This window comes from Girardinichthys multiradiatus, chromosome 13 (assembly GCF_021462225.1).
Source record: "Girardinichthys multiradiatus isolate DD_20200921_A chromosome 13, DD_fGirMul_XY1, whole genome shotgun sequence".
NCBI classification, from domain to species: Eukaryota; Metazoa; Chordata; class Actinopteri; order Cyprinodontiformes; family Goodeidae; genus Girardinichthys; species Girardinichthys multiradiatus.
Window position 1 is genome coordinate 17,129,922 of NC_061806.1, and position 23,131 is coordinate 17,153,052.

General features: G+C 43.3%; 1 long non-coding RNA gene across 1 annotated transcript; it reads right to left on the minus strand.

The window, feature by feature from the left end:
• Positions 1-223: 223 nt before the first annotated feature.
• On the minus strand, positions 224-842 carry LOC124879048. Its single transcript, XR_007040942.1, has 3 exons — positions 725-842; positions 419-645; positions 224-342 (listed from the first exon to the last, which is right to left on the minus strand). It is a non-coding gene; the product is annotated as an uncharacterized LOC124879048 (long non-coding RNA).
• Positions 843-23,131: the final 22,289 nt, after the last annotated feature.

The following is a 23,131-nucleotide window of genomic DNA, read 5'->3' on the forward strand; positions in this document are numbered from 1 at the left end:
GAATTGTGTGACAATATTATTGGCCTTCGATATGAAGCTGTCTATGTTTAAGACTCTTATTTTGAAGTAAGAAAGGAAATGATTCTTTAGTCATCTTTTTGCTGTTTGCTAACAATATTAAAGTTGGCATCCACCTTTGATCTTTCTATCAGTACTAAAAAAATTTTTATGATTCTGGAATAGTATATTCTCTAGTTCAAAATCTAAAATTGTCATAGTTTTTGCGACTCTTTTGACCCACATGCAGGAACTTAAGACAGCTGATAGTTTAACGATTGTATTTGTACAGAAACAATAATAGGATATGGCAGGAACTTTCAGGAACCGGATCTTCCCCGTCTTCTGGGGGGGAGAAGCAGAGGATGAGATAGTTGGCCAGATGCAGAGAGAGGAACTGATGAAAAGAATGGTGGCTTACAGTTGAATGCAGAGTTTTGGTCCGGGAAGGTGTCAGGTCCAGGAGGCGGTTTGTTTTGCTTGTTGGCGGAGGTTTGGTTCATTGGAGGGCGGACGGGGTTTCGGCATGGGCTTGGAAGCTTGGAGTGTGACTAAGATCCAGAGGCATGGAATTTCAGAAAGATTAACCTGAGCTTGGTCGTGTAGGAAGACGGCCTAGGGAACAGAAGTCAGGTTTTCAAGAGGCACCTTAAAGAGGAGCAAAACTCAGGTTAGAGCGGTTTCAAAGAATCAGGAAACAACAAATAGCATGGAGGGGTAGAGGTACCACTAAGGTTGACACTCAGGCATTGACTGATCCACAGCCTCCTCCTTTAAGCTCCCTGATGACCTGATCACTCACAGGTGTGAGAGAAAGCAGCTACACAGTCCACCCTCCAATTGAACCTGCTTGGAAAAAAAAACAAATACAAGACTGCACAGCCTGAAACCTGACAAAAATCTTTAGACCGATCCATCCCTCACTAGATAATTAACAGTGAACAGAACTGCTGTATAATTTACAAAAACACGAAAGCAGAATATTTTGAATGTTTTTTGTCATTTGGCTGAAAACTACAAAACAATTAGGTATTTAAAACTGTTTATGGTTTAATTCACCCAAGGGTCATAACAATTCCTGCACAGTGTTTTGGAATATTTTTTGCCTGGATGTTTTCTGTGGAAATAGTATATAAGCTGCTATTGCAAATAAGTGCAGTTTGATAAACTGCGGTAACTGTTAGGCTGAGCACAGCGTAGGACCCCAGAATGCAGACGAGCAGGCAGCATGATGGTAAGTGAACTGATGTAATATTTTGAAAAACACAAAAACTCACTCACAGGTGGAGGCAGAAGCAGACATGGACAGCCAAGGAAAAACAGGCTTGGCGTGAACAAAACAAAAAACGGACAAGTCAGGCATAGCATGATTTGAACAACAAGACATGAGCATGATCGAGAAAATCTTTCCGTGAGGAATAAACAGAACGGAGGTGTATATATGGAGCGTGAACCAGTTGAAGCGAGGAGACAGATTTGCTTAGTGCAGGTGAACCGAATAAAGTTGATTAACAGACAGGAAAGAACAAAATGTGACTGGAGCAAAACAGAGACTTGAATACAAACTAATAGAAACTAGAAAAACATGAAACTAAAGCATAACCAGATCCAAAAACCAAACTTGACAAAACATGAACTAGAAGAGAAAAACTAAAGCATAACCAGGAAAATAATAAACAGGAGCATGATTCAAAAACTGTGAGAAACATATAAGAAAACAGAAACCAAACAACCCCAAATCATGATTTGTCTCAAAATGTATATTCATTTTCCAGTTCAATGCAATCTTTTGTCAGCTTGCATTTGATGAGCTCCGTAAATTGGTACTGTATTAAATGCTGTTCAATTATGACATTTTCCTCATGTTATTCACCTTAAATTTACACATATTTTGAAGGTATTGTGTTTGATGACCTTTGCCTTTACCCGTAACACATTGTATTTCTTCTAATTGGCATTGACCCACAATTTAAAGAAATATCTGAACACTCTGAAATTAATTAAGAAGCAGGATAAATAAACACAAATATGCAGATGCTTGTCAAACATAAAAGTGACAGGCAAGTGTTAATAGAAGGTATTGTTATGGAAGTTGGGACAGGGAAGCAGAGGCAATATTTTTGTTTAGTGTTTGACACCCCTTCAAACACACACACACACACACACACACACACACACATCCGTGTTTTACTATCTTTATGAGGATTTTTCAGTTACTTCCATTGACTTCCATTCATTTTCCTTGATTTGTAGTGCCTAACCCTGACCCTAACACTAACCCTAACCAGTTAATACCTAACCCTAACAATAACTCAATTCATACCCTAGTCCTAAACCTAACCCCTGTCCCAAGAATGGAATTTGAAAAAGTGAGGACCAGGAAAATGTCCTCACTTTGTCAAAATGTTCTCACTTTGCGATAAAAATACGAAAAATGGTTCTCACTCAGCAACAAGTACAAGAACACACACACACACACATCCGTGTTTTACTATCTTTATGAGGACTTTTCGGTTACTTCCATTGATTTCCATTCATTTTCCTTGATTTTTAGTGCCTAACCCTAACACTAAACTCACCCTAACCCTAACCAGTTAATACCTAACCCTAACAATAACTAAATTCATACCCTAGTCCTAAACCTAACCCCTGTCCCAAGAACGGAATTTGAAAAAGTGAGGACCAGGAAAATGTCCTCACTTTGTCAAAATGTCCTCATTTGCGATAAAAATACAAAAAAAGGTTCTCACTCAGCAACAAGTACAAGAACACACACACACACACACTTGTCTTACTATATGCTGTGAGGATCTTGCATTGACTTTCATTGACTTCCATTGAGTTCCGTTTATTTTCAACCCTTTCTATTGCATAACCCTGACCCTACCCCTAAACCTAGCCATTACCAGTATATAACTCACCCTAACCCTAACCTTACCTCAGTTCACACCTTATTCCTAAACCTAGCAGAATAGCAAGTGCAAGCAGTTTGCTGGTGAAATACGAAAAATGCAACTCACTCAGCCGCAAAAACAGGGGCACACAGACACACACACACCGGTCCTTACTCACAGACACACACAAACTCTGTACACATACATCATTAGAGAAGACACAAGAGCCCAGGACTCAGCCTTGAGAGAGAAAGCTTAAATGCTGGTCATTGGGCCAAAGAAACAGATGACAACAACATTCATCTAAAACAGTTGTTTTTCTTTGTCAGCCTTCCATCTTTTCTTCCCCCCATGAATTACTACTCTTGTCTTACTCTCAGTTCTTCACTTTGTCAGTGTTTCAAGGTATCCATTTGGGTGTTGGGTTTCTCTGTTTCTCTCCCTGGGTCTTGACAAGTTTTTCTGGCATATTCCCAATTTCCCCAGATGGTGGGAGAAGTCCAGGTACTCACGGCACATATGGAATCCCTTCACCAGGGATAACACCGTGTGATATGCCCTGTTCTTGGCAAAGCCAAAGCTCTGATCAAGTCCCGGTGAAAGAAACATCCCTCCCCACCAGTATCCAGCAAAGAGACAGCAGGGAGACTGGACTGTTATATGCAAATAAACAGACACGGAAATTCAGATTCATCCCATGTGAACTGATATTACAGTGAAAAACACAGTTTACACAAGCTTTGTTCATATTGGCTCATAAACCCTTCTAATTATAGTTTGGTTATATCAATTAATTACTAGATATATTTAGTTAGGCACAATATACAATAGATCATCTCTCTTGTTTTCATAAGGAAGTTGCAAGCTGGGTCATATGCAAATGCAGATGACTTGATGCATGTATTGTTGCTCTGTGAGGTAATAGGAATGAGCATGGGTCTTGACAGCTATTACAGCTGTGTTAACCATTATTACACATCCTCAATTAACTTTTTTTTTTTTTAAGTAATGCCTGTGCTGTGCTTTGTACTGTAAGATTATTTGTTTGTTTCTTTTATTTTTGATTAAGCCCAAAACAGGTATAGGAAATAAACAGTTACAGCAAATAAACAGTTACAGGAAATAAACAAAACATTGAGTAAAAAAATTAGTTGAGGATCTTAGTACTCATACTCATCGTCTTCCGCTTCATCCAGGTCCGGGTTGTTGGGGCAGCAGCCTCAGTAGAGACACCCAGACATCCCTCTCCCCAGAAATTTCCTCCAGCTCCTTCAGAGGTAGCCCAAGGCGCCCCCAGGCCAGCCGAGATACATAGTCCCTCTAGCATGTCCTGGACCGTCCCCTGGGCCTCCTCCCGGTGGGACGTGCCTGGAACACCTCCCAAGGGAGGCGTCCAGGTGGCATCCGGTATAGATGCCCAAGCCCCCTCAACTGGCTCCTCTCAATGTGGAGGAGAAGCAGCTCTACTCCGAGCACCTCCCAGATGGCCGAACTCATCACCATATCTGTAAGGAAGTGCCCGGCCGCCCTACAGAGGAAGCTCATTTTAGCTGCTCGTTCTTTCGGCCATGACCAAAAATTCATGACCATAGGTGAGGGTAGGAACATAGACCGACCGGTAAATCGAGAGCTTCGCTTTTCGGCTCAGCTCTCTCTTTACCACAACAGACCAGCACATCGTCCCCATTACTGCAGCAGCCACACCGAACCGTCTGTCACAAAGGTGGTTAAAAAGCTCCACGGTGGCAGGGCTTCGAGGATGGATGAGATCCGCCCTGAGTACCTTAAGTCTCTGGATGTTATGGGGCTGTCATGGTTGACATGCCTCTTCAACATTGTGTGGCAGTCAGGGACAGTGCTTCTGGCAGACCAGGGTGGTGGTCCCCCTTCATAAGAAGGGTGACAGGAGGGTGTGTTCCAACTATAGGGGGATCACACTCCTCAGCCTCCCTGCGGCCTATGCCAGGGTATTGGAGAGGAGAGTCCGGCCGATAGTTGAACCTTGGCTTCAGGATGAACAGTGTGGTTTTTGTCCCGGCTGTGGAACACGGACCAGCTCTACGCCCTCTGCAGGGTACTCAAGGGTCCATGGGAGTTCACCGGTCCATATTTGTTTTGTGGACCTGGAAAAGGCATTTGAATGTGTCCCTGGTGGAGCCCTGTGGAGGGTGTTCCAGGAGTACGAAGTCGGGGGCCCTTTATTAGGGGCCATATACAAGCGGAGCAGGAGTTTGGTCTGCATTGCCGGCACTAAGTCTGGATGTAGCTGATGATCTTATATAATTAAAATATTGAAAGAATAGAAGAATAGTCCCATTAGTGTTTAGTAAACTTCACATGTTTAGGTTTGTGAAGGTGGGACAGAAGTGCCTATTTCATGGCATCACTCCCAAAAAATAAATTGGCATGTAGGTGCAGTTTTGATTCCTTAGTACAGTTCTTAAATAGTGCGTTTGAGATATTTTTTTAACCTCCCTTATCATTCTGCTTACTGTGCATGGTATTGAGAAAAATTAGAACCCTCAATTGTGGGTTTCATTCCAACGCTAAATAAATTCTGTCCGTTAACCATTCAATGAGTCTGTCAGCCAGTGGCTGAGTTAAATGGGTCTCTATGTCATCTCATATTTATGCGCCGGGAAAGTTGGGGACTACTAATTAAAGTTCCTAGAAGCCCTGGTCAATTAAAAAAAAAGGATATAAAGTCAGTCATTTTGTACCACTTATTCCATAGTGGGTCGTGGGGAAGCTGGTGCCTATATCCAGCAGTCTATGGGCGAGAGGCGGGGTACACCCTGGACAGGTCGCCAGTCCATCGCAGGGCAACACACAAACAACCATGCACACACTCAGTCATACACGTAAGGGCAATTTAGAGTGATCAATTAACCTAACAGGCATGTCTTTGGACTGTGGGAAGAAGCTGGAGTACCCAGTGAGAACCCACGCATGCACGGGGAGAACATGCAAACTCCATGCAGAAAGACACCCGGCCGGGAATTGAACCCAGGACCTTCTTGCTGCAAGGCAACAGTATTTCTTTTTCCCCTCTAAATTAATTTACTCAAATTACAGTTGGACATTTTAAAATCTTTCAGTGTAAAATTATGCTGTGGCAATACAGGACACATTTACTCAAACGGTTTTTTTGTGACAGACAGGAATAAGGTGGCGATGAGAGCTAAGACAATAAACATCGAGAGAATTGCGGAGGCATCTTCAAGTTTTATTGGGACATAACATTTGCTGATTGTTTATTATCAACAGAAAGAGAAGAAGTTGGATGATATTTGAGGCAGTTATTAATTGCTGCATGCTTTGATGCACCATGGGTGTAATGATCAAGCCAGGATTGTTTTAATCAGGCTTGGCATGATCTGATGAGCTCTGAAAGGTTGATGTTACACTCTGATGAATTTCTATGGGAATTAACGCTTGACTGAGAAAGCTGCTACAATTAGCAATATGCTTGAGTTCCCTGTGATGCTAAAAAAATACAATTCCTTTTTATCTTAAGGTTTTAGGCCAAACCTACAAGTATTTTTAGCTACCCATGATTTAATCTACTTCATCAAAAAGCATAGTCCCATCCAAAGAAATTAAAGCATATCAGCATAATGTTGCCAACACCATGTGTCGGTGTGCAAATGTTGTTCTTTTGCTACAGTGTAGTGGCTATTTTCTAGCCAAATATGTTTTTAGGAACTGAGGCCCGATAATTCGTAAACGTTTGGTAGCATCAAACCATAACACATTCTCAAAGTTTTGGGAGACATGAGCTAGGCGTTGATCTTTTCTTTTAAATAACAGGCGTCAACCTTACTTCTTAGTCCATGAACATGAACGATAGAGGAGACTGTTGTCACATGCAGAATAAAGCCAGTAATAATCAAAAATTCCAGCAGCTCCTTCATTGTTACTCTCAGGCTGTTGAAAGGCTCATTGAACATTTTTTGTCTCGTCTTTTCATTAATTGTATGGAAATATTCAATTTTAGAAATGTCACCTTTATTTTATGCTTGCTAAAACTATCACATTGTTTCCTTTAATTTACCAATTTGGTATATATAAAATACTGGACATTTGTATTTTTATTTTATTCCTTGCTGTTAGCTTTCTCCCTGAAAACTATGCCTTTAGCCAATAGATTGCAAATGTGTGGCAATTTTTTAAATCCACTATAAAGGGGGTATATTCAATATGGTTTAAGGCCAGGTTTATACTCTAAACCTATTTTACTCACAGACAGACATGCATGTAGAGAGACACAAAAAGTGAGTGAGCAGCAGGGCTGTGGAGTGTAAGCAGGTGTCCCATGGGAGCTAGTGTACCATTAGCAGATCATTTCCCACTCTGCTCCAGCAGGCGCTCCTCTATCATACCTCCTCTGTCAGTACTGCCTCTGAGGATTACTGGGAAAGAAAGGGAGAAGCAGAAAGACTGAGCAGGAGAAGGAGAGTAGAGTGTGAAATTGAAACTTGCATAGCCCCTGTATGCCCTGAAAAACTGTGATTATTACTTGGTTGACATTTTTTTTTCTCATACACGTGACTTCTGGGAAAAAAGCAAGCAGAATATTATGTATATTGGAGAAAAGAGTGTTCATTTTGATCACACTGTTTTTTAACCTGAGGCTCTGATAAAACTAAACATGCTAAGCATATTGTATAACTGGTGCCAAGAGTTGCATCGAACTTCATGTTCTTCTTTACTCCTATAAAACATATATTGCTAAAACATATTTCTGCAGATTGTTGTTTTGACGTATCTGCAAAACCTCTCCTGATCCATGACCCTCTGTTGCTCATGAGATCTACTTTAGCGGAGGGGCAAAGTGGTGGCCTGGCTGGCAATAAGCCTACTGTCATCACAGATAAGGATGCCTCTCCAATGCTAAAGCCCAGGGACTAAGAGAGGAGAGGTTGCAGAGATGGAAGGTCAAACAGAAGTGGGTGGGCAGATAAGGGTGTGAAGGCTGAGAGTATAATACAGAAGACAGAAAGAGGGATGAAGGGAGTTATGGTGAAGCACATGTTTTTGACAGCCAAAATTTGCTTGACTTTACAGACATGTACTGGACCTGTAGGCAGGTTGTGCATTAAGCAAGGGGTGCTTGGAATCAAACATGTTGAAGTTTAAACTCCAAACTAGGTAGGGTCATTGTAAAGCAAACATCCTCCTTTTTGTGTAAACAGGAATCACATTCTGTCATGTTAGTAGTTTGTTGAAGATGGCTCAAATAGCAACAGGGTAGAGGCAGATGCATGATGGAGATCATATTTAACGATAATACCAAGAACATACAGAACATGGGGAAAACACACTTGGGTGACAGTGACAGTAGAATCCAGCAGAGAATGACAAAGATTGAAAGACTGCAATACTGTGGGAATCCGATGAGTAAAATGAAAACCGGGTGAGTAGAATCAACTGAATGCAGAGCGGCTGGGAGAGGATCTAAGCAATGAACTGAGGGTAGATTGAACTACAGGTACAGCTAAGGACTAATAACAAAATAAGAGGCTAAGCCAAAATGCACAGAACAGGACCAAAGAAAAAACCAAGAAACTCAATACAAAGGAATGAACTAATATAGAGACACTAAAACACTAAAATTGTCTAAATTCAAACACACATTAGAACTACAGCACAAACAGCTGTGGATTAATTCTGAGTCATTTAAATGATTCTTCACCATTGCTACAGTGCTTTACAAAGTTACAACTTTATTCAAACATTTTCCATTTGGTCACCTAACAACAACAAACTTCAAAGCATTCCATTGACATTCCATGGTGTAGAGGTTTGCATAATTGTAACATGGAAGAAAAATTATACATGGCTTTTAAGGTTTTAACGAATTGAAATAGCTCAAGCTCAGTCAGATAGGATGGAGACCATCTGTGAACAGCAGTTTTCCTGTTTTGCAGCAGATTCTCAATTGGATTTAGTTCTGGACTTTGACTTGATCATTCTAATACATAAGCATGCTTTGATCTACCATCCCATTGTAGCCTCTAACATGTTTTTTGTAGGATTGCCCTGTGCTTAGGCCCTTCTATTATCTTATTATCTCAATTCTGACCATTTCTTGTGCCCCTTCTAAAGAAAAGCATTCCCACAGCAGAATGCTAACACCACCTTTTTACACATTGGGGTTATTTGGGCGCATGATGATCAGTGTCAGTTTTCCATCACACATGGTGCTTTGTATGTGGGCCAGAAAGTTAAATGTTGGTCTCGTTTGACCAGAGCACTGTCTTGCATAGATGTTCTGTGTCCATGGGTTATGGAAAACTGAAAACAGGACTTCCGATGTCATTCTTCCCACCAGTTATGCATGAAGGCTACACTAGTGCACAACTCATAATTATCATGTTAACAGATTATCACACCTGTGCTTTGAATCTCTAAAGCTCCTCCAGTGTTAATATGCACCTCTAAGCTGCTTCTCTGATAAATGCTTTTCTTGCCTAGTATGTCATTTTAGGGGAACGGCCATTTCAGCCAGAATAGACTCACAAATGAGAGAAACACAGAGATGGCAATTAGAGAAGTTTATTAGCTGGTGTTTGTTTTGTCCCTGGTGGAAGACATGGATGCTGATAATGACATGAGCTTGAATGAACATCTTAGGGTTAGAATTAGAGAAGTCTTCCCCCAAAAAATGGGCCAAGGACAGGGCCAAGGCTGAATATAAATGGAATGTTGGTTAGCATGAATAATGTGAGATTGATAAGTAAATGGTAGATGTGATGAGATCATAATAATACGAGAAGATCAAACTGACTGTGAATGGAAAGATGTTGAGAGTCAGACAAGGCATGAGAAGGAATGATTTGAGCCTGAAGGAGTGAAAGGACATGGACAGACTTTAATGAGGTGTAGGATGGATAGAATAGCCTGCAAAAGCATAAAGTGATGAATGTGCCTGCTAAGGCATGAGAATGATGAATTGATCCCGCAAAGGCATGGAGAGGGATGGGTTGTGCCTTTCAAGGCGTAATGAGGTTGAATTGTACCTGCTAAGCAATTGAGAATGATTAGTGTGCTCGCCAAGGCGTAGAGAGGGATGCACTGTGCCTGCCAAGGCATAGAGAGGGGACTGTACATGCTAAAATGAAGAGAGATAGATTGAGCCTGCTAAGGCATCGGAAGAATAGAATGTTCCTGCTAAGGCATGGAGAGGGCTGAACGATGCCTGCCAAGGCTGCTAAGGAGTCTAGAAAAATGAATTATGCCTGTTAAAGCGTAGAGAAGGATGGATTGAGCCTGCTGAGGCATGGAAAGAGGGATGAACGGACCCTGCCAAGGTGTAGGAGAGGAATGATCTAGAGAGGAAGCAAGTGAAATGACTATAGTAGAGAGGTTTAAGTAAATATTTATTTATTTGGCGATCGGACTCCGGTGGAAGACATGGATGCTGAGAATGACGTGAGCCTAAATGAACATTTTAGGAATAGAATTAGAGATGTCTTCCGCCCCAAAAAGGCCAGAGGCCAGGGCCGAGGGTGAAATAGAAACAGTATGGCAGTTAGTATGGATGAAGTTGGTCTGACTGGCGGGGCGTAGAGAAGGGATGATCTGTGCCTGAAAGGACAGCAAAGAAAATTAGTGAGCCTGGCAAGGCGTGAGAGGGCTGGACTCTGCCTGACAAGGCGTAGAGAGGAATGGTGCGTGCCTGACAAGGCGTAGAGAGAGATTGATCTAGAGAGAATGAAGTGATGAGAAGAAACGTGGGAGACATAACAGATAACATCAGCTGACGGATGTTGGAGGATGGGGACCTTGAAGAGAATGAGGGGAGAGAATGAGGTTTGATAAAACAATCTCACAGCGATAAGTTGAAACTGAAAAGGCCAACCACCACTATTTAATGAAGAAGCTCTTACCTAAGAGCTGTTAGATCATTGAGCAGAGAGCACAGAATGGAAGTTTGGGCAGGCATATGAAGAGAATGCTGAAGTCGACCAGTGGCTGAGTTGTTGTAGGGAAGCTGTGGAAACTCCTTGGGTAGCTGCTGAAGTGGCTGCCCAGATTCAGAATGAGTGACCTGAGAACTGACTAGGGGAAAGGTTAAATTGAACTAAAGTTTGCCTTAGACATTTGAGGGACCAGGAGGCGATCATGGGAACTCTTGCTGGAGTGAGGAAAAGGGGCATGAAGGGTGAGCTGATTTTGTGACGTTTGAGAGCAAAAGTGAACATGGCTTGGGAAGGACAAAACGGGCCACTGAGGCAAGCAATGGAAATGAAACATGGACCTTTAGTTTTGGTTTGTTTGAGGTACAGTCTGAAATGGTCTGGATAGAACTTGAGGTCTGAAAAGGCTAAATCTCTAGATGGATCGAATGAATTAGAAGGAGAAGTAAATTTGCTTAGTCTAAGATACCGTAGAAGGCGAAGAGGAAGGCACTGGAGAGAAGAGATTTGAAATAAGTTGAAAAAGGGCCGGAGCAAAGGGTCAAAAGGAGATTTTTAAGGACATGCAAAGCTCTGTCAGCAAGAGGATTATGAACCAGCAGCTTGAGAGACCATCTTTTTGACCAGGACTACAGACTGTAAAAACTGAAATGAGTCACACGAGAGAATGACGTCCCCATAAAGGAAGGAGATACCATTCGAGTTCGCATGGAGACTGGAGCGGGAAGCCAGCAGTATGAGTTTGCCGGGCAGGAGTGCTGGAAGAAAGGAAGAGAAGAACAAAGAGTGGTCTGACTGAGGCGCAGGAAACTGGACATGGCTTGCGTCATGATAAAATTTCAGTGGTTAGAATGGACCAGTCTAGGCAGACTCCTGATTGAGCGAGGGTGGGTGCAGCTGTAAAGGATTTGTGAAATTGATATTGAAAAGTCGAGAAGCCATGTTTGAAATATAGGTCAACTATGAGGGACAGATAGGTATCAAGGTTATTCTATGCTCGGGTTAACTGAGCAGAAGACGTCTTTGACATGCTTAAAGGCGGCCTCACGCTTGCCAGAAGGGAGATGCTTAGTAAGACGGGGATCAGATGATTTAAACATAGCAGTAAAGCCATCAGGGGAATCGACACAGTGGTCAACGTCAGGAGATGGTAAATTGAGCGAAACCAGATTAATGAGCTGCCCCTGCAGGATTTTGGACCGGAGCCTGAGTGAGATGTTAGAATGCATAGGAGTATATACCTGAATGTAAGAGAGGATTGGTAAACACAGGGTGGTTGAAGGGCATATGAATGAGGAAACAGATAAGAGAGAATGAAGTGATACATCTCACCCTTGAGATACGAGGCCGGATGAGCATTGCAAGGGTGAAGGTTCAATGGGAGGGGCCGAGGAGCGGGTTGAGCGTCGGCAGAGCAGAAAAGAGGAAATGCTGACGTGACAGAATTGGAGGCGAACTCCCGGAGAAGCTGAGTAAGAAATGATATGGAGTGCTGGAGAGAACCCATGGACGAGATGAATGAAGCAGGGAAGATTGTGGGATGGCCGAAGTAGAAGAATACGTCAAAGCCTGGGGTGTGGGAGGATGATCAGTGGAGAATCCGCTGCAGAAGCCAGGCCGGGGGATGCAGCAGCGGGAGCCGGGGTGGAGGCAGGGCAACCTCGGTGATGCTTAGGAGGAGGACTGGAGGAGTTTTTAAGGCGCTTTCCACTTGCCCAGAGCTGAGACGAGGAAATAGGGGCCATCAAGGCAGGAGGCCAGGCGAACACTCCTACGAGCGGAAGAAGAGGAAGGAGGGCGGGGATCTGTCATGAAACAGTGTGAGGAACTGGCCAAGTCGCCAGAGTTGAAGTCGGACATGACGCGGCTGATCATCAAAGCTCAGCTGAAAAGCAGGAGATTCTGTGTATGAAGGTCTTTTAAAGTGAAGCCTTGAGGGATGATTGGCTAAAGAGGAATGCGGACCAGAACCTGATTGATTGAAGCGGAGAACGTAGTGGAGTAGTTAGATGGAGTCGGAAGTAGAGGTGAGTCATCCAAGTTGAATTTTTGTCTAAATTCCATGTCTAAATAGGTTTGGAGTTGTGCCATACTCTTTCAATTTTTGAATAGTGGATTAATCGGTACTTCATTAGATTTTTAAATCTGGGACATCTGTGTTTAGAATGAGATTAAATTACACACCAGTAGACTGTTTACTAGTTAGGTAGGAGCAATTAGTTGCACAGAATTTTAAGGGTATAATGGTAAGAGGGTTGAACACAAATGCGCAGTACACTTTTTTTATTTAAAAAAAAAAGCATTCTTTTACACTCCTTTCACAGTTATAAACTACTTTGTGTTGGAGTACCACATAAAACATATTTGTTGTAGTCGTAAGATGACAAAATGTGGGCAAGTTCAATATTTTTGCAATGCACTTTTGACCTTTTTATGAAATAAAAAAAAACATCTTTTTAAATCACCCAGGTTTTAAAAGGTTTAATTTAGACTATACTAGTCTAAATTAGAAGTGCACGTAATAGAAAACAATATAGTTTTGTACTAAGAGCTAGATAGAGTTAAGTCACTTAACTCTTACTTTCAAATCATTGTATATTTGATTTGCCTTTGGTGTTAAAACCTGGTTTTAAGAATGATATTGCACCCAAGTTGTGTGCATTCTTGTTACTAATTTAAAAATAAATTAAAAATTTTTTGATTTCTTAGTAGTTTCTGATACGGCTAACGACAGTTAGCAATACATGCCGATACCATATTTCTCTTTATTTTACTTGTTCAAACACTAAAGGAATATGTTCACTTGCTGTGTAATAGAAATTACACAGCAAGTGTGGCATGGTTTAAAATGATCCAAGCTATTAGAAGAGCTAATAAATATAAGGAAAATGAGCAGACTGGTTTGATAGGCCACAGCAGCAGAAGACCACATCAGGTATCTATCCCATATGTGAAATAATAGGAAACAAAAAGACTTAATTTGCACAGGCTCATAGAAAATAGACAATAACAGATTGGAAAAATGCCAGTGGTCTGATGAGTATTGATTTCTGCTGCAACATTCAGATGGTAGGGTGATTATTTGGGGTAAACAAAAGCATTGATCCATCCACCTTTAAATCAAGGGTTCAGACTGATACTAGTTATTTAATGATGTGGACAATCTTTTCTTGGCACACTTTGGGTCCCTTTGTACAATTTGAGCACCATTTAAATGCCTTAGCCTTCCTATGTATATATATGCTGTAGTGTTAATTGAACATGACTGTTTCACTGTACTCCAGAGAGCACCCTTGGGATATGATGGACCAAGACACTCACATCACATCATAGACGTGCACCCACCTATGATGCCGTCTATAATTTTTGATGTGTAGCAATCTTTGCTAGATAGAATTAAGATTGTTCTAAAGGTAAAAGGGGATCCAACGTTGTACTATAAAGGTGAGCCTAATAAAGTGACTGATGAGTGTAAGTGCAATGCTTTTATGTCATATTTTGCATCCTTATTTTTTTTTCTTCTTTAAAGACTGTTAGAGTTATAAAGCTGATAAATACAAACAAGCATAAATTAAGACACAAGTGAACCAAGTAAGTTTGACTTGCAAGGGTGAGGCAGTCCTCTGCAAGAACAGCGACTTCCTTCTCACAAAGAGAAAATCCTTGCACCAGCCTTTTATTTACAGCTCACATTCCTACAAGCAAAAAGCGGAAATTGGTTCAGCCAATTCTTACAGAGATTTCAACCTAAAAGTGTAGTCATTCCCATATATGGTATCAGAATCAGAATCAGAAAAGCTTTATTGCCAAGTACGTTTTTGGACATACAAGGAATTTGTTTTGGCGTAGTCGGTGCAATACAGTACAAATTAAACAGTATAAACATATCTACAATATAATATAAATATATGTGCACAGTTTTAAGTGAGTGAGAGTAAATATAGAGCAGTATAAGATGCAAGAGCAATACAACAGTGCAGGTGATCATTGTGCAAGTATGGCAGTGCAAATAAAGCAGGAGTCCATGCTGAGCGTTAATGTAACGCATAGAGTTACAAGTTACAAGTGTCCTGTCAGCAAAAAAAGGGGGGGTGTGGGGGAAAGGGAGAGTGTCAGGGTGGTTTCCGGGCTTTGTTAACCAGGCTGGTGGCAGATGGGAAAAAACTGTTCTTGTGGCGTGAGGTTTTGGTCCGGATGGACCGCAGCCTCCTGCCAGAGGGGAGAGTCTCAAAGAGTCTGTGTCCGGGGTGGGAAGGATCAGCCAGAATCTTCCCTGCCCGCTTCAGGGTCCTGGAGGTGTACAGTTCCTGGAGCGACAGTAGACTGCAGCCAATCACCTTCTCAGCAGACCGAATGACACGCTGCAGCCTGCCCTTATCCTTGGCTGTAGCAGCGGCGTACCAGATGGTTATGGAGGAGGTGAGGATGGACTCAATGATGGCTGTGTAGAAGTGCACCATCATAGTCTTTGGCAGGTTGAATTTCTTCAGCTGCCGCAGGAAGAACATCCTCAGCTGGGCTTTCTTGATGAGGGAGCTGATGTTTGGCTCCCACTTGAGATCCTGGGAGATGATGGTTCCCAGGAAGCGGAAAGATTCCACAGTGTCAATTGTGGAGTCACAGAGGGTGATGGGGGCAGGTGGGGCTGGGTTCTGCCTGAAGTCCACAACCATCTCTACTGTCTTTAGAGCGTTGAGCTCAAGGTTGTTCTGGCTGCACCAGTCCAACAGATGGTCCACCTCCCATCTGTACACAGACTCGTCACCATCAGAGATGAGTCCGATCAGGGTGGTGTCGTCCGCAAACTTCAGAAGCTTGACAGACTGGTGACTGGAGGTGCAGCTGTTGGTGTACAGGGAGAAGAGCAGAGGAGAGAGAACACAGCCTTGGGGGGAACCGGTGCTGATGGTCAGGGAGTCAGAGACGTGCTTCCCCAGCCTCACGCGCTGCTTCCTGTCAGACAGGAAGTCAGTGATCCACCTGCAGGTGGAGTCGGGCACACTCAGCTGGGAGAGCTTCTCCTGTAGCAGAACTGGGACGATGGTGTTGAAGGCAGAGCTGAAATCCACAAACAGGATCCTGGCATAGGTTCCTGTGGAGTCCAGGTGCCGGAGGATGAAGTGAAGGGCTAGGTTGACTGCATCATCTACAGACCTGTTGGCTCTGTAGGCAAACTGCAGGGGGTCCAGGAGGGGGTCGGTGATGTCTTTTAGGTGTGAGAGCACAAGGCGCTCAAAGGACTTCATCACCACAGAGGTCAGGGCGACGGGTCTGAAGTCATTAAGCCCTGTGGTCCTTGGCTTCTTGGGAACAGGGACGATGGTGGAGGACTTGAAGCAGGCTGGCACATGACATGTCTCCAGGGGTAGGGGGCTGGCGGGGGGGAACTTCAGGGTGGGGCTTGGAGGTGCCAAGGCCCCTCTTGAGGTTGGGGAGGTGGGGGTGGTGGATTGTGGCTGCAGCTGTTGGGGGGCGTCGTGGGGGATGGTTGCTGGACTGTCCCTTTGTCTTTCAAAGCGGCAGTAGAACTCGTTCAGGTCGTTGGCGAGGCGTCGGTCGTTGATGGAGTGGGGGGCTTTCGGCTTGTAGTTGGTGATTTGCTTAAGCCCTTTCCAGACAGACGCAGAGTCGTTGGCTGAGAACTGGTTTTGGAGCTTCTCAGAGTACAGTCGTTTGGCCTCTTTCACTGCCTTGCCAAACTTGTACTTAGCCTCTCTGTATATGTCTTTGTCCCCACTCCTGAAGGCCTCTTCCTTATCCAGTCTTAACCTTCTGAGTTTAGCTGTGAACCAGGGTTTGTCGTTGTTGTAACTCACCCTGGTGCATGATGGTACACAGCTGTCCTCACAGAAGCTGATGTAGGAAGTCACAGCCTTTGTGTACTCGTCCAGACTGTTCGTAGTAGTCCTGAACACATCCCAGTCTGTACAGCCTAAACACGCCTGGAGATTCTCCACAGCCTCACTGCTCCACTTCCTTGTCGTCCTCACAACAGGTTTGCAAAGCTTTAGTTTCTGCCTGTATGCAGGAATCAGGTGGACCATGATGTGGTCGGATTGGCCCAGTGCAGCACGTGGGACGGCGTGATAAGCGTCTCTGATGGTGGTGTAACAGTGATCCAGAATGTTGTCCTCTCTGGTCGGACATTTTATAAACTGTCTATATTTGGGGAGTTCGTGGGTCAGATTACCTTTGTTAAAGTCGCCAACGACGTTTAATAAGGAGTCCGGGTTGGTCCGCTCCACACTCGGTATCTGGTCGGCGAGCATGCGCTGTGCGACCTGCACGTTAGCTTGCGGCGGGATGTAAACACCGACCAGGATGAACGAAGCGAACTCACGGGGGGAATAGAAAGGCTTACAGTTTATGATGAAGGCTTCCAGGTCTGGAGAACAGTGCTGCTGAATCACTGTCACGTCGTTGCACCAACCACTGTTGAGGTAAAAACAGATTCCTCCACCTTTCGCTTTGCCGGAGAGTTCCGTGTCTCTGTCCGCTCTGTAGAGCTGGAATCCTGCCAGCTGCAGCGCAGAGTCCGGTATTAATCCACACAGCCACGTCTCCGTGAAGCACAAAACTGCCGATGAATACAAGTCCCTGTTTTTCCCCAAAAGCAGTTGTAGTTCCTCAATTTTGTTGGGAAGTGAGCGCACGTTAGAGAGAAATATTCCAGGTAACGGTGTTCGTAGTCCACGCTGGCGAAATCGTACCAGCACCCCAGCCCGTTTCCCTCTCTTCCGGCGTTTCACCACGTGAACAAAGGTGAGTGCACCTTTGACCAGAATGTCCAAAAATTCCAGAGCAGTAGGCAGAAATGCGCTTGTCATGTCCAGAGAGTGATCCACTCCAGACCGCATTCCTTAACCTTCCACAAACCCTTTTTCACACTAAAAAACAATCATAAGAATCATCTTAACTATAGTAGAACTTCAGACATAAACATGATTTAAACTGAACAATGATAATTTATATACATTTTTCCAACAAAGACAATTATGTTAAAGGTATTTAACAGGCTCCTGGATGCCTTCCTCGGGAGGTGTTCCAGGCACGTCCCACCGGGAGGAGGCCCAGGAGATGGCCCAGGACACGCTGGAGGGACTATGTCTCTCGGCTGGCCTGGGAACGCCTTGGGCTCCCCCCAGAGGAGCTGGAAGAGGTGTCTGGGGAGAGGGACGTCTGGGCGTCTCTGCTGAGTCTGCTGCCCCCGCATGCGGGAGTCATGATTTTCAAAAACAGTTGCCACCACGGTCCTGAAGTAAGCCACGTAGAAAGGCTTCCTCGGCCGGGATGGACATCCTGCTGCATACCCCTTTTAATTTAATTTAATTGGCATATAGCATCGCTCACTCTGTGTCCATCTTCGCCGTTGATCTCATCAGAGATGTAAGTGCAGCAGGTCTCATTCAGGAGAGCGCAAACTCCCCCATCCAAAGCCGTCAGCATGTCCAACACCATCCTGTTCTGCAACACCATGGTTCGAAGAGCTGTGACTTCTTTGGACAGACCTGTAAGAGCTTTTGTGGTTGCATTAACAAACAGTCTCAGTCGATAATCTATAGTTTCTAATCTAAGCATGTTCTTTCCTACTCCCAACCATTGGAATAAATTTAGCAAAATCTTATTTCCTGTTGATCTATGCTTGAATTCCTCAAGAACATCTGATCCCCACATATGTCATGTGGCTTCACACGGATGAGTTCCCTCTTACTCCTATTTATGGAAGGTTGAACTGAAATGACATAAGTGTGTTCAGTGACATAAACAGGTGCACAAACACCACTCCAACCTGGAGGCAACTGCAAGTAAATGGCAGTTCCACACATCTAGTGAAATCCATCTATTGCATAAGTGCCTTTTATTTCATGGACCTTTCCCCCTGGTTCAGCTTGGTGAGACGAATAATAGTAAGTCGTGTTACACATGCGCATGGGGTTACACATGCCCACTGGGATGGAACCAGTGCCTACGACACAATGGGAAGAATGGGAACCTGCAAGAAGCTCCCTCAAATACGCTCTATAATGAAATCAGTTATTCCCATTCACACACATTCACACACTGACAACTTTTCCCCCATGGCTGTCATGAATATCCGCTTAATGGTTTTTAGGATTTTGTGTTTTTATAATGTAAAGCACTTTGAATTGCCCTGCCGCTGAAATGTGCTATACAAAGAAATTTTACTTACTTACTTACTTTTCTATCAGAGCAATTTCATTTGCAAAAATTCCAATATAATTTTATTTTTATATTCTTAAAATGCACATTGTTTTCTTATAACCCCTTTTGTTTCCACTAGGTCTGTTGTGAACGCTTCAATTCTTTTTTATCCACCAAGGATCAATAAGGTGGTCTTCGTGGGGTCCACCTTGAAGGTGTTGTCTGTTGGGTCCATCCAGTCTGGAGAAGTGTCAGGTTATCATTGTCAGGTCAGTGAGGTTCATAAGTCAGTCAGCACCTTGGTGTTTTGGTCTTGGGTCATCTGGCCATTTGGTCTGTGCACATAATGTTTCGTAGATCCAGCCTATGATTAGTCAACAAAACTTCCACACAGTGTGATGTTATTTCTCCAGCTTCCACCTATCGGAGAAAAATGTATTGTTAATAGTGTAAATGAGCTGCATTTCCTAGAACACTGCATGCCACTGTCTTCCTCCAGGATGAGCATCACCAGTTGAAAAACTTTCATTATTATATTAGTGAATTTGTTTCACATTTTCACTCAGATCTTTAAACATTCCAGTAGGTGAAGTTATTTCAATCTGAAAAGACTCACAAAGAGAGGATTGTGAATGATATGAGCTAGGATGAACATTGTAAAGCTTATATTTAGAGATGTCTTCCCCCTGATCCGACACTGGTGGTGGATTGGCGGCCAGGGAGTGAGGAAGCCAGGAGTAGATAGGAAGGAAGATGGTGGAGGTGGGGTGGAGGAGGGATGAGCTCAGCTGACAAGTGAGGAGGAACACAGCCGAAGGTCCTTTAAAAACAAGGCGTTGGAAGGTGATTGGATGATGAATCAGGCGGACAGGATGCTGATTGGAAGGCCGGGAGACGCACAGGGAAGTCATTGGACGGTGAGACGGCGATGGTGAGTCTTTCATTCTGAATTTTCGTTAAACTCCATTAGTATCTCATGTAGACTGACATATACTGTTGCACTTGGAGAGGATCTCAGATTATCCATGCATGCTGCTGCAATGTCTATCATCTCCTCTTTCTCATCAACTTCCCCTTTTCCTTCTTTAACAACATTCTGTTCTCCCTTATCCAGTCATTAATGACTAGGGTTCCCATTTGGACAGTTTCTAGCCCAATGACCATGTTGTCCACAAGCCCAGCATGCATCATCTCTTCCGTCATCTCTCCCTCTCACTTGCCTCCGACCACGCCCCCTAAGGCCTCCTCTTCCACTGAAAATTCCTCTCATTCTACCCCTCCCCCTACTTACTGGTCCTGCATAAAATATGTCATCTTTAGCATAGAAGGTATCAGTAGGGGGTTGTTTTTTCTTTCCACTGACCACTTTTTCAGCATGCATTGCCCAGTTCTGCCAACTGCTAACCGAGCAGATGGGTAGATCAATATTATTTTGTGACCCAGTTACGAATCTTAGGTAAAGCATTTACATGGAGGGCATTTTTTAACTGCTGTTGATAGGGACTGTCATCAGCATTATCATGTTGCAGTCCACTATTCCTTTTAAACACATCTTCCATTCTCATTCTATACTCTGTGATTGGCTCCCCTATTTTCTGCGTAGTCTGGTTAATGATGGTATAATGCTCTCCTTCTAAACTCTCCTTCTAACAGAAGCTGCTTCTGAACACAGTTTCCCATTTTAAGAGTTGTTTTTTTTTTATTTAAAAACTATTGTTAAGAACTGAGTTCTACTTCTATTAACTTATATTAGCGCTATTTATTTGAATCTTTATGCTTTATTATATATACTTTTTATACTGTTTACGCTATTATTATTATTCGGACTCCGCTCTTTTTTTATATATTTAACTAACAGGGATATAGTATTTATATATATTTTTATTTTTCACTGATGATGTTGTTTTGTAAACTTGTTGCTTCTTTGTGCTGAGGTTTTTTGCAATCTCAAACTGTATCCTGCTAAGGATAAAGTGTGAAATATGATTTTTTTCCTCTACTTACCTAATGTGGCCTCTTTTCTCATCTAGCAAGGGCAGCGCCTGTGAGTGGGCAGCAAAGCCTCGGTGACCCGTCCCCCCCCTTGTCTTGTGTCATGATGTATGTTTGGATGGGTTGTACTGGAATTCTAATTTCCCCTCGGGGATCAAAAAAGTATCTTTGAATTGAATTGAATTTTGTAGCCTACCATCAAATCAAAACAGAATTCCTCAACGGGCCCCCACCATCTCCCAGAAAACAGACTTCTAGATCAAACACCTAGTTTTGATCCGGTTTTCCACATTGAGTTCTACTCTCGGAGATTGCAGGGGCTTTAGACTGAGATATGATGGCACCTAATATCCAAATCAGAATTCCCCATGACACATCTCAGCTGTCAACAACTTTATGTTAACACTGGCAAGGTTTCGGGTTGTCTCACTGAGTGAATCACGTGATTCTGCATTCATACAAAAACCCCCTGTTTATTATCAGGCCTCTTCAAAATGTCGAGCATACCGGCTCGCGTACTCATCTAGTGCTAACGCCAAGTTTACCAGCTTGCGTATTTCTTTTTATATACTTAATTGATTCTGTCTTACCTGTGCATTCGTTCACACAGTCGGAATGTGTTGATCCACCTTCCCGGTGTCCCTCGGTCGATTTGGCGGTTACCAACACAGAATTTACTGTGCAGGATTTTTGTTCTCCAGACGTTCTGAAGGCTGTGCAGACTGAAACCCCACACACAACGCAGGGCCCCGGGCAGCAGATTTCTAGCGATCCGGCTCGAAGGACCAAAGAAATGTTAGAGTTAGAAAGCTGATAAATACAGACAAGTATAAAATAAGACACAAGTGAACCAAGTAAGTTTGACTTGCAAGGGTGAGACAGTCCTCTGCAGAACAACGACTTCCTTCTCACAAAGGGAAAATCCTTGCACCAGCCTTTTATTTACAGCTCACATTCCTACAAGCAAAAAGCGGGAATTGGTTCAGCCAATTCTTACAGAGATTTCAACCTAAAAGTGTAGTCATTCCCATATATGGTATAAGCTTGTCATGTCCAGAGAGTGATCCACTCCAGACCGCATTCCTTAACCTTCCACAAACCCTTTTTCACACTAAAAAACAATCATAAGAATCATCTTAACTATAGTAGAACTTCAGACATAAACATGATTTAAACTGAACAATGATAATTTATATACATTTTTCCAACAAAGACAATTATGTTAAAGGTATTTAACAGGCTCCTGGATGCCTTCCTCGGGAGGTGTTCCAGGCACGTCCCACCGGGAGGAGGCCCAGGAGATGGCCCAGGACACGCTGGAGGGACTATGTCTCTCGGCTGGCCTGGGAACGCCTTGGGCTCCCCCCAGAGGAGCTGGAAGAGGTGTCTGGGGAGAGGGACGTCTGGGCGTCTCTGCTGAGTCTGCTGCCCCCGCGACCCGGTCCCGGATAAAGCGGAAGACAACGAGTACGAGTATGAGTACGAGTATTTAACAGGCTTTCTTTTAAATTACAAATCAGGAGTGAGTCTATGATTAAGAGATAAAGACTTGGTATGGGCTGCATAAAGCCTACAATACCTCTGTAGCATTCTCTTATATTTTTGAGTCTGAAAACTAAAGTATTTGTTGCCAGCACAGAAATAAATTGGGGATAGTATACCTTTTAAGGGCAACTAAAGTGTGAAATAAAACATGTCAAGCCACCTGCGCGAACAACTCCACACATTACTCTACAAGTATGATCATCTATCAAGAGACTACTGAATTCCAACACTAACAAGCACCAACCCAACAATTTTCCTCCCTGACTCCATAACCCTCCTTGCCCTGTCTTCTGCAGTGTGATTTTGTCTGTGTGACTGATGTCTGCTACATTGCAAGTGTCAAATGAAATGTCACTTAGGGATGTTGTCACTGTTTTTTTTCAAGGCTCTGAAGATTAATCTTGAAACAATGCTGGCCTAAAATCTAGGGTTTCATGACTTGATGTTTCCTATCCTAAAGGTTATCCGTCACATGCAGGAGTCACAAAATAAATGTGTGGTGATTGATTTTGGTCTTCATTCTCTCGATACGTGAAACAACCCAAGAGAGATGTCCATTATATTTTTGAGACAAGCATTTTCAGTAAATCCAATGACACATCATATCTTTAGTGCTTA